Genomic DNA, 10183 nt, shown 5'->3' on the forward strand with positions numbered 1-10183 from the left:
CGCTAAGATGCTCGCCCGCCATCCCCGCTCGGTCCCTGCCCTGGCAGGCTGTCACGGTCCCTTTTGTATCGCCTAACACCCGGGCCAGCCCACCCCATCGCCCCGTCCTCCCACCTGCCCGTGTCCTTTACAGCCTGTGGCCATTCCCGTCCCTCCTGTCCACCTCAATCACCCCGCTGACAGCAGCACGTTGAGTGACACTGCTTCAGCTGTCCCATGCCGGGAGGGCACGTCTTCATTTTATCCCTTTTTCCGATGCCGCAGCTCGGTCCCGTCAAAAAAAAACCACCAAAGATCTCTGAGAATAGAGGCATTTATTGCAAGTATATCAGTTTAATATTTTAACAGCCAGAGGGCTGCTGCAGGAGGAGGAGGAGCAGGGAGCTGGAGCTGGTCTGAAATCCTGGTGGGACTCTGGTTAGCAGAGGTGATCGGGCAGGACAGGAGGAGCTGGGCTTTTGCAAACGTTGGGGTCAGACAGCAGGGGCTGAGCCCAGCCAGCTCCACAGGTCACTGGTACGGCCAGGAATATGGACCATGCCCTGGGTCCTCCCCACCCCTGTGTATTTAGAAATACGCCATTAACTACAATTGCCTTTTCTTTTCTTCTCCATCAGAGCTGTTTAAAAAATAGCATCCCCATCCCTGGGAGACTGGAAATTAATCCATTTGTATGGGTGGATGTTTACAGAGAGGTTTTGACCAATCTCCTGTCTGACAGATAAAATTAATGGGGTGTCTGAGTGACTCAGAGTGCCTCTCAGGTCCTCATCTCACCCTGGGAGAGAGAAGCACTACTGAAATTTTGCTTTATGGCTGGGAAACCGAGGCACAGGACAACATGCCCAAGTTCTTGGAAGGAGTTTATGACACAGGAAGTACTTAAAAAAATCACAGCCTTTATGCTACATCTAAACTAGTAAATTAAATATGACTGGCAGAGTTCCCTGGCCCCGATGCCAAGTTGCCCACATCATTATTATTAAGGCCTTTTAACCTCCAAAACAGGGTTGCTGCATCCAGCTGTCTGTCAGGCTGTGTCTCACCCCATGCAAACTCCTGAAAATGCTGGGAGAGAGTAGTTGTCTCAGCCAAAACCATGCTGAGGATGTTCCTGCAGTGAGGACGACCGAGTTCCTGCACCCAGCAGCATTGCCTGGTCCTATTTAATCTACTTTAGGGCATTGCTCTCTCAGACAGCCTTATTACAAGCTGTCTTTCAACATAGAGCCTGCTCCCTGGTGAGCATCCTACCCCATCCTACTACTTCTGTTATCCTAGGTGAGTGTTCAAACCTCTGGAAGTGACTGCAGGATTATATGGTCACTCTGCTTTTAACACGAAAAAGCTTCCCCGCTAAAAAAGCTGGGTGCACTTCAAAAGTATTTTTTCCCCACAAAAGAAAAATGACACTAAACATCGACGTTTGGGTAGAAAATGGGGAAAAATATTATATATACTTTTAAAGGGTATTTTGGTTTAAGTCTTGTAGGAGTCTGGTAAGGAGCAGAGTGACAGGTTTACTTTTCAATTTGCTTCTTTAACTCTGAGAAAGTTGAAGATGTTTCTAAATTCCAACGTAAGGCAAAAAAAAAAAAAGAAAAAGGGAAAAAAGTGTGAAACTAAGATAGGTCACCTAGGGAGACGCATTGTACTGGTCCTGTCATACCTGGTACAACCCTGGCCCCTTGCTCCGTGGTAAACAACAATAATATTAATTAAAAAACCCACACATAACCTGTTTCTTGCTGAATCCACAATCATGTATACCTATGCAACGTGACAAAAATAATTTTTTCTTTAAACAGTTTTCTAGTGCTCAAAATTTTTTGGATAGTAGGGAAAAAATGCTTATTGGATCAGCACTGTGAAAGATAGATAATAGACTGGGAAGGAGGATTTCCTCCCCCTAAGCAATATGAATAAATTACTTAAAACCCAAAAGCTTCTGCCATTCAATGCAATGTGTTCCTGGTGTTGCTTGTCCATGATCATAGAATCATAGAATCATTGAGGTTGGAAAAGCCCTCTAAGATCATCGAGTCCAACCGTCGACCCAACACCACCATGCCCACTAAACCATGTCCCTAAGCGCCTCATCTACACGTCTTTTAAATACCTCCAGGAATGGTGACTCAACCACTTCCCTGGGCAGCCTGGTCCAATGTTTCACCACTCTTGCAGTAAAGACATTTTTCCTCACATCCAATCTAACCCTCCCCTGGCACAACTTGAGGCCGTTCCCTCTCGTCCTATCGCTTGTTCCTTGGGAGAAGAGACCGACCCCCACCTCGCTACAACCTCCTTTCAGGTAGTTGTGGAGAGCGATGAGGTCTCCCCTCAGCCTCCTTTTCTCCAGGCTAAACAACCCCAGTTCCCTCAGCCGCTCCTCATCAGACTTGTTCTCCAGACCCCTCACCAGCCTCGTTGCCCTTCTCTGGACACGCTCCAGCACCTCGACGTCCTTCTTGTAGTGAGGGGCCCAAAACTGAACACAGTGTTCGAGGTGCAGCCTCACCAGTGCCGAGTACAGGGGCACGATCACTTCCCTACTCCTGCTGGCCACACTATTGCTGATACAGGCCAGGATGCCATTGGCCTTCTTGGCCGCCTGGGCACACTGCCGGCTCATGTTCAGCCGGCTGTCGACCAACACCCCCAGGTCCTTCTCTGCTGGGCAGCTTTCCAGCCACTCTTCCCCAAGCCTGTAGCGCTGCATGGGGTTGTTGTGGCCGAAGTGCAGGACCCGGCACTTGGCCTTGTTGAATCTCATACAATGATACTACATGACTCGTACTCAGGGTGCTTCCCTATGGGCATTTGCTCCTCTGAAGCAGAGTTCAAGCCTGGGAGGGCAGCGCACCAGTGGGGGGCTGTATAGCCCTCCCAGAACAGCTTTCATAGCTGATGTGCTAACAGGTGGGTGTCCCCTGCGGCGTGAGCCAGGGGGACAAGGGTGCTGCACATGTGGACATCACCCTCTGCCCCGGGTACTCTGCAAAAGCCATCTGTGGTCAATGGGGGCAGAAGTGGATTGAAAAGAAATGGGAGAACAAATCTGAGCACCTCATCTTTGCAGCGTAGCTGAGCTCCCAGCATTGGTTATAGCATGGACTCAGCATCCTGGGCTGCATCCAAAGCAGCGTGGCCAGCAGGTCGAGGGAGGGGATTCTGCCCCTCTACTCTGCTCTGGTGAGACCCCACCTGCAGTACTGCGTCCAGCTCTGGAGCACTCAGCATAAGAAAGACATGGACCTGTTGGAGCGGGTCCAGAAGAGGGCCATGAAAATGATCAGGGGGATGGAACACCTCTCCTCTGAGGATAGGCTGAGAGAGTTGGGGTTGTTCACCCTGGAGAAGAGAAGGCTTCGGGGAGACCTTATTGCGGCCTTTCAATACTTAAAGGGGGCTTACAAGAAAGATGGGGACAGACATTTTAGTAGGGCCTGTTGCAATAGGACAAGGGGGAATGGCTTTAAACTAAAAGAGGGGAGATTCAGACTAGATATAAGGAAGAAATGTTTTACGCTGAGGTTGGTGAGACACTGGCACAGGTTGCCCAGAGAGGTGGTGGATGCCCCATCCCTGGAAACATTCCAGGTCAGGTTGGATGGGGCTCTGAGCAACCTGATCGAGTTGCAGATGTCCCTGCCCACAGCAGGGGGGTTGGACTAGATGACCTTTAGAGGTCCCTTCCCACCCAAACCATTCTACGATTCTATGATTCTATGATCTTTCCGTTCAACTGTTTGAAACGTAGCTGTAGTGTTGATAGTGCTACGACATAGAAAACTTGCTCCTGGGAAGCACAGATGGAAAAGCATGACTGTCTTACCAGGGTGCTGGAGACAACGCTGCTCTGCCCTCCCTTTGTCTGAAAGCTGTAGCTGAATCACGTTGATGGGAGCACGGGTGCAAGGCCACCATGGAAAGGAAGGAAAAGGGACAACAACACATCCTGTGCATGCCAGAAATATGATGTTGAAGGGAGGAAGACATGGCAGGGAGAGGAGACCCTCATGCCTCAGTCTACCCACCTGCAAAAGAGGAAGAATGATACCGTTGACTTTCCATTGCCCGCTTGTAGTTTGTCCAGGTTCTGCATTAATCTTGCCATGGAAAGATTCCATTTGGGCGGCTGGGGGCTGACGCTGTCCTGTAACATCCTGGGTAGACGTCTGGCAGATTTTGGACACGGCAAGCTGAGACTGAGAGTGGGGTTTGGTGTTGCTGGAGCGTGCCAGTGCTCGGAGGCAGTGACGGGTTTCATGAGGAGCGGGGACGGCAGCTGGGCATCTGACTTCTTCTGCGGCCATGTGGATGCTGTAAAAGTGGACATTTTCTATTTAGAGCTACACCTTGTAGCGATATTGAGAGCAGCAGTTTAGCTCAGGGACCACACATGGTCCCACGTAGTCTGAATTTCCTATAAGGTTCTCAGCCCACCACCTTGGTCCATTGCACACACTTGCGAGCTGAAACTTTCAGTGCAAAACGGATGGTCTTTTTCTTCTTTTTTTGTTAAAATCCCATTTGTTTGAAAGAAAAATTATGAATGCGCTGAATTTTTTTTTTTTGAGTCCTAGGGAATAACCTATAGGGCATAAACTGCCCAAACTACATTCACTTCTTTTTTATTCAACCAGTCCTCCACAGTGCTCCATGCTGATTACCACTCATGAAATAATTGTTAAGATGGATAACTATAAACGTGCCAGGCAAGTGTTTTTCTTGTAGCATTTGAACCACTGTAACATTAACCAAGAAGAGACTAATATCTGTGTAAGGTGACTGGCCTCAGTTGGAACGAGAAAAGTGTAACCATCACTATAGAAAGGTGTTTTGTATCATTAATGCAAAAGAGCTACCGAAACCTTCTTTATGGGGATCGCACCCAATTGTTTCTTTAATGGCCAAACACCTCTTCTCTAGAGTTCTCAGTGAGTAGTTGTCTCATACGTCCTTCCAGTGTAGGATGTTTATTCAGTAATAGATGATTGACAGTGCAAAATGATCAGTGAAAGGGTTTATAAATATTGGAGCTTTTCACAAGGGTTCAGATGGAGGAATTGGGATGGGAAGGCAAATACAGACTATGTGAGATGAAAAGTTGTAGTGATGTCAGCTTCTGCTGTGGCAGGTAAATGAACAGACGCTTAGATCCAGAGTGAAAATGTTCTGCGATGTGGCTGTGTTTGATCTGATAAACTGAGCAGGGTCACACGGGGCTTTCTCCTGAACGGGACACCCCGGAGGGGACAGCATCCCTGCTGCCAGAGGCTGGATGAGGGGACTGGGGAGGGGGTTCCTCCTGATCCCCTCTGTGCTGGTGATGGACATCTAAAACCTGGATCTCCTGGCAATTTTGTATGGTAGTTCTGGTATTCCTGGCTGATGCTAATAGGGTAATTTTGCTTTGCCACTTTGTTTTCTTTGCCATTGTAACCCTGTAATACCTACTATCACCTTATAGCTTGGCTGGTGTATATAGACTCCAGCAACCAGCAGTGGTTGTTTTTTTCATGAGTAGTGAAAAACTTGGGGTTTATTCCACCTTGGTCTTCACTAGCAACTGTTATTCTTCAGAATCCCTTCATTGAGGGTCCTTTTAGTGTGAGAGTAATACAGATGTCATTTATTTTGCACAGTATTCTGTAGCTTTACTGACCTAAGTAGCACGTGCTCCAGATATTGCTTTGTAACTGTGTGCTGCAGTGCACCAAGAGCCACGGGCTTTTCTCATTTTCCTCATTGGTCTGAAGTCCCTGTTAGAGTGAGGTAGAGAGGAATTACGTTCAGACACAAGATTCATCTTTTCTGGGTTTGTTTCAATGGTGGTGAAGAGATTGATTTTTGTTTCTGTACGTTCCCTGGAGGGATGCGAAGAGGATGGAGGGGAACAGATCATCTGCCCTTCTGGCTGTGCCTTCATTCACACTGCCTGGGTAAAAGTGGCTAGGAACAAGGAAAGTTGTGGTGCCTCACACCTGCTTGCATATTTGCGGGGGTGGAAAAGAGCAGATGTCCAGAGCTGCCAATTCTGGGAGTCCTGCAGGAATGCGGGGCCTGTGACAGCTGATTGAGCTGGAGAGGGTTTGGGTGGGGGAGTGTGCCTGCACACTGCCTGGGAGAGTAGGTGATGGGGAAGGGAGGTGGAAAGTTGGTGTAGACTCCAGAACGAAAAAGACTGTTTGAACCTGGAACGCTTATGGCCTGGATGCAGAAATTAAGTCCTCTCCCCTTGGGAGTCACCCAGTCTCAGAGTCTCTGCTTGATTTTGAGTGTGCTTTCTGGGTTAGTTGATGGGAAGATCAGGTTGCTGACCTTTTCAGACTTGGCCTGATATGGCGACTGCCAACAGATATCATCAGTGCAATTCCAGCAACCAGAGCTTCAACTCCAGCAGTCCCTTGCACCATTCCTAAGGGACAGCAACCATGGGAGGAGACAATAATCTCCAGAAAAAGGCCAAGAAGTAGCCTGGTTTGCACCCAATATTCAATGAATCTCCTAACAAAGTCTCCTGAACCTTGGCGTTTCCTGAACTGGCTGTTGTTGAGTTAGGTTTGGCAACATGTTTGGTTTGAAAGCACTTGAGTAGGGCTCCACTGCATGTGTTTGAACAGAGCAAAGACTACAGAGGCCCCCAGCTCCTCCCAGCAATGCCAGTAACTCATGTGGCAAGTGCTCCTTGTTTCCTGTATTAGGGGTTCCCCAGTCTAAGGGATCTGATGTACTATTCCTTGCTTCATCAGGTTGATGTTCCACCATGATGCCTTTGGTTTGAAAGCACCTGAGTAGGGCTCCACTGCATGGGTTTGAACAGAGCAAAGACTACAGAGGCCCCCAGCTCCTCCCAGCAATGCCAGTAACTCATGTGGCAAGTGCTCCTTGTTTCCTGTATTAGGGGTTCCCCAGTCTAAGGGATCTGATGTACTATTCCTTGCTTCATCAGGTTGATGTTCCACCATGATGCCTTTTGGCCCACTTAGCTCTTGTGAAATCAAGGTTCAGACGTATGAAGAGTACAATGAGTTACGCAACCAACATAGTGCTGTCCAGCTGTGGGCACAGATGTGGTAAAGGGACACGATAAAATTAATAATAATGTAGAGCACAACAAAGATGTTTTCTGCTTTTGGTGTTGGACTAATGAGAGGAAAATGGCTAATGAGACATTTATTACCTTCACAGACTCATTGTCTGAGGATCCAAGATATCATTAATCTCATATTATTCCTGTTGCTATCCTTACTGATAGATAAGCCTGAAGCCCTTAAGTGAATTACCCAGGGTCCCCTGTAAACCTGGGACAGGGCTGGCAAGTGAACCTGGGCTCCAGGTAGATCCACCTTTTAGGACATCCAGTCTCAATTATGGAGTTGCCACTTTGGATCTCCAGATACTTTCTGAAAGCTAGGAAGAGAGGAAAGCGATTTCTGAGGCCATCCAGTAGTAAAGGTGGGTCAGGTAAGACTGCTGGGAAGGCAACGATCTTAATTTCTTTGCTCCTCTTAACCTGATGAAGGTCAGGAGCACCAAGGAGGCTGCCCTGATGTGTGGCCAAGGACTCATTGCAGCAACAGGACTGCTTTTTCTAGCCATTGCCCAAGCCAGAAAGCCGCTGTCCCACTGACCTGCTGAGTTGGACAGCTTGTGACTGTCTTAATTTATTGACATTAGAATAGGAACAGTGGATTCCTGCCGCCTTCTCCTCTGTACAGGGATGTCTTTCCATGCAGGACAGCTCCATCTGTCTTCAAGGCAGGAAAAAGGATCCTGGAGGAGCATTGTTGAGTTCTGGCATGTATTTAGATGGGATAAACAAACTGATGCCTTAGGGTAGTGTTTCAATCTCATCCCACTGGTGTTTTTACAATTAAGCAAATTAAGGAGGATCTCATCAAGGCCCAGTTCTGTGTCAGGCTTTTGGAAAATAGCCCACAGACGGGCAGGCACATGTACTGGTTGCATCAACCTGTGCATCTTTGTCTTTTTCAAGTCAGGGTGTGAAATTTACTGCCCCTGACTGCCAGAGGATGGAAAAATCCTTCCTGCAAGTTCCAGGTAATTTCAGAGCTTCATCCAGCACTCAAGAGAAGAGTTTATCTCATCCTTTTCTCCCCTCCCCATCTTTGCATCTACGAAGAGCAAGCGGCCAGGGTTCCCCGGGAGCTCCTTGGGGTCGCAGCACGGCTGAGCAGATCCCAAAGCCCAAAACCCCAACCTGGAGTCCCTTGGGGCAGGCAATTACCAAATTAGCACCTTGTGGCAAGAACACGTCTTGAGAGCTAATTAAGCTTGATTTATGGGCACGGGGTTTAAATGGGGGTAGTGCCAAATTTTGTGCGACTTAAATAAATAAAGTCCCCACCGTCTGGCCAGTGATTTGGAGCCCTTGCAGATGCCCTTTGTTGTACCTCTACCCGGGAGCTGGAGGCATCGTCCCCGGTCCCCAGCTGTTGCCCTTGAGGTTTACACAGCTGCCGCGGGGAGCCGGAGAGCAAGGGGTGGGGGGCACAGCCTTGCAAGAGCCTTGGTCCCTCAGCAGGGTCAGAGGTGGACACGTTTGGGCTAAAAGAGGAACAGGTGGGTAAAGGGCTGACAACGGGAACACTGGCACTTTTATTTTTAATAGCCCTGCCCCCTGTACACGCACATACAGTGCTGGAAAAGGCAAGAAACGACTGTCTGAAAAGCATCTGACTGGACAGAACGAGATCCCCTCCCTAAAAACAAGGGGATCGTCTTGCTTTTGGGGGTTGAATATTCATTCAATTTGCATTTTAACCCATGCAAAACTTCTAAATTAAAGCATTAATGCATGCTCTTAAGCGAGCAGGCTGCGATCAAGGCTTCCTTCCTCATCCCACCTGTGTGCTTTTGTCCTCTCTGTTTTTTGCTTCATTGTTGTGTCAATGGGTCTGTGCAGCAGCAGGCACAAAGATGTCTTGATTAGAGCTGTGTGAATAACCAGTTATTCAGATCTCTGGCAGTACTGAAAAGCTGGGGGAAAAAAAATCTTGCTGTGGTGTAATGGAAGTATTTTTTTTAAGACCGGGTAGGAAATGGTTTATTGCTGGATTCAGGCAGTTTATGAAGACCCTATGAACACAAGGAGAAAAACAGAAGGGAATGTGAAAGAAGTTGTTTTGAGTGGGAAAACAAATTAAGATTCATAGCACCAATAATAGCAGGTGTGCTGGGCAATCACCAGCCCATCAGTGGGGTGAGAACTGAACCCTGAAACATCACTGACACCTTCATTTAAGAGAAAAGCAATATGCAGTTACCAAATCTGTCCCATAGTTGCACCAATGGTCAAGATACTTGTGCCAACAGTCAAGGCATTCTTTTCTTTAGTGTCTCATGCACATAGACATATTATCGTCCCAGCCTAGTGGGACTGAAATCTTTCCCTCTGCTTTCAGGGACCTGTATTTCTGTCTGAAGATGGTTATGGGAATGGCCAAGCTGATACATAAGAAGAACTCGTTGAAATACTTGAGAAAAAGGTTTTGCTCTTGCTGGATAGAGTGTAAAACCGTTTGCTCGCAGTGTAACTGCTGTTGTTGAACTAATGTGGGGGCTCTGTGGCTTTCAGCAACCAGAGATAGCTGAAAGCGGTGGAAATACTGCTTCCACCTGCTGGTATTAGGGCAGGCAATCAGTGTGTCCACAAAAATCAAGGTTAATCAAGCCTATGGTGAAACCTATTCTTTGACCTTGGCAGTACAGAGCAGACTTAAAGTTATTAAGGTACTTGCATTGCTTTCTCATGGTGTAACAGGTTTGTTGTTCATCCGTGCGGCCTCCGTGAGTTTGTGGTTTTTATTCCTGAGAGAAGGACAATATCTCCGAGACGCAGCTCACTGACCAGTATGTAAACATGAGTCCACCTTAGCGGGCGTCCATCTGGGAGTGTGTTGTGTGTGACATCGGATTAATAGATTTAGGACTGAGAGAGACCATTAGTGCTCTGCTTGAACCCGTTGCGTGATGACAGGCTGCGGAGCTTCACGCAACGTGAATGAATGAGACCAAATCCCACCCCAAAGATTTGACGACAGAAAAAGATCTCATTTTCTATTAAGTGTCTGGCTTTACACATTTCCTTGCACAACTGGGATCATTGTAAGTTGTTTTTTTTTTTCTTTTTTTTTCTTTTCTTTTTTTTTTTTCC

The sequence above is a fragment of the Aptenodytes forsteri genome, unplaced genomic scaffold, assembly GCF_000699145.1.
Source record: "Aptenodytes forsteri isolate BGI_AS27 unplaced genomic scaffold, ASM69914v1 Scaffold57, whole genome shotgun sequence".
Taxonomy (NCBI): domain Eukaryota; kingdom Metazoa; phylum Chordata; class Aves; order Sphenisciformes; family Spheniscidae; genus Aptenodytes; species Aptenodytes forsteri.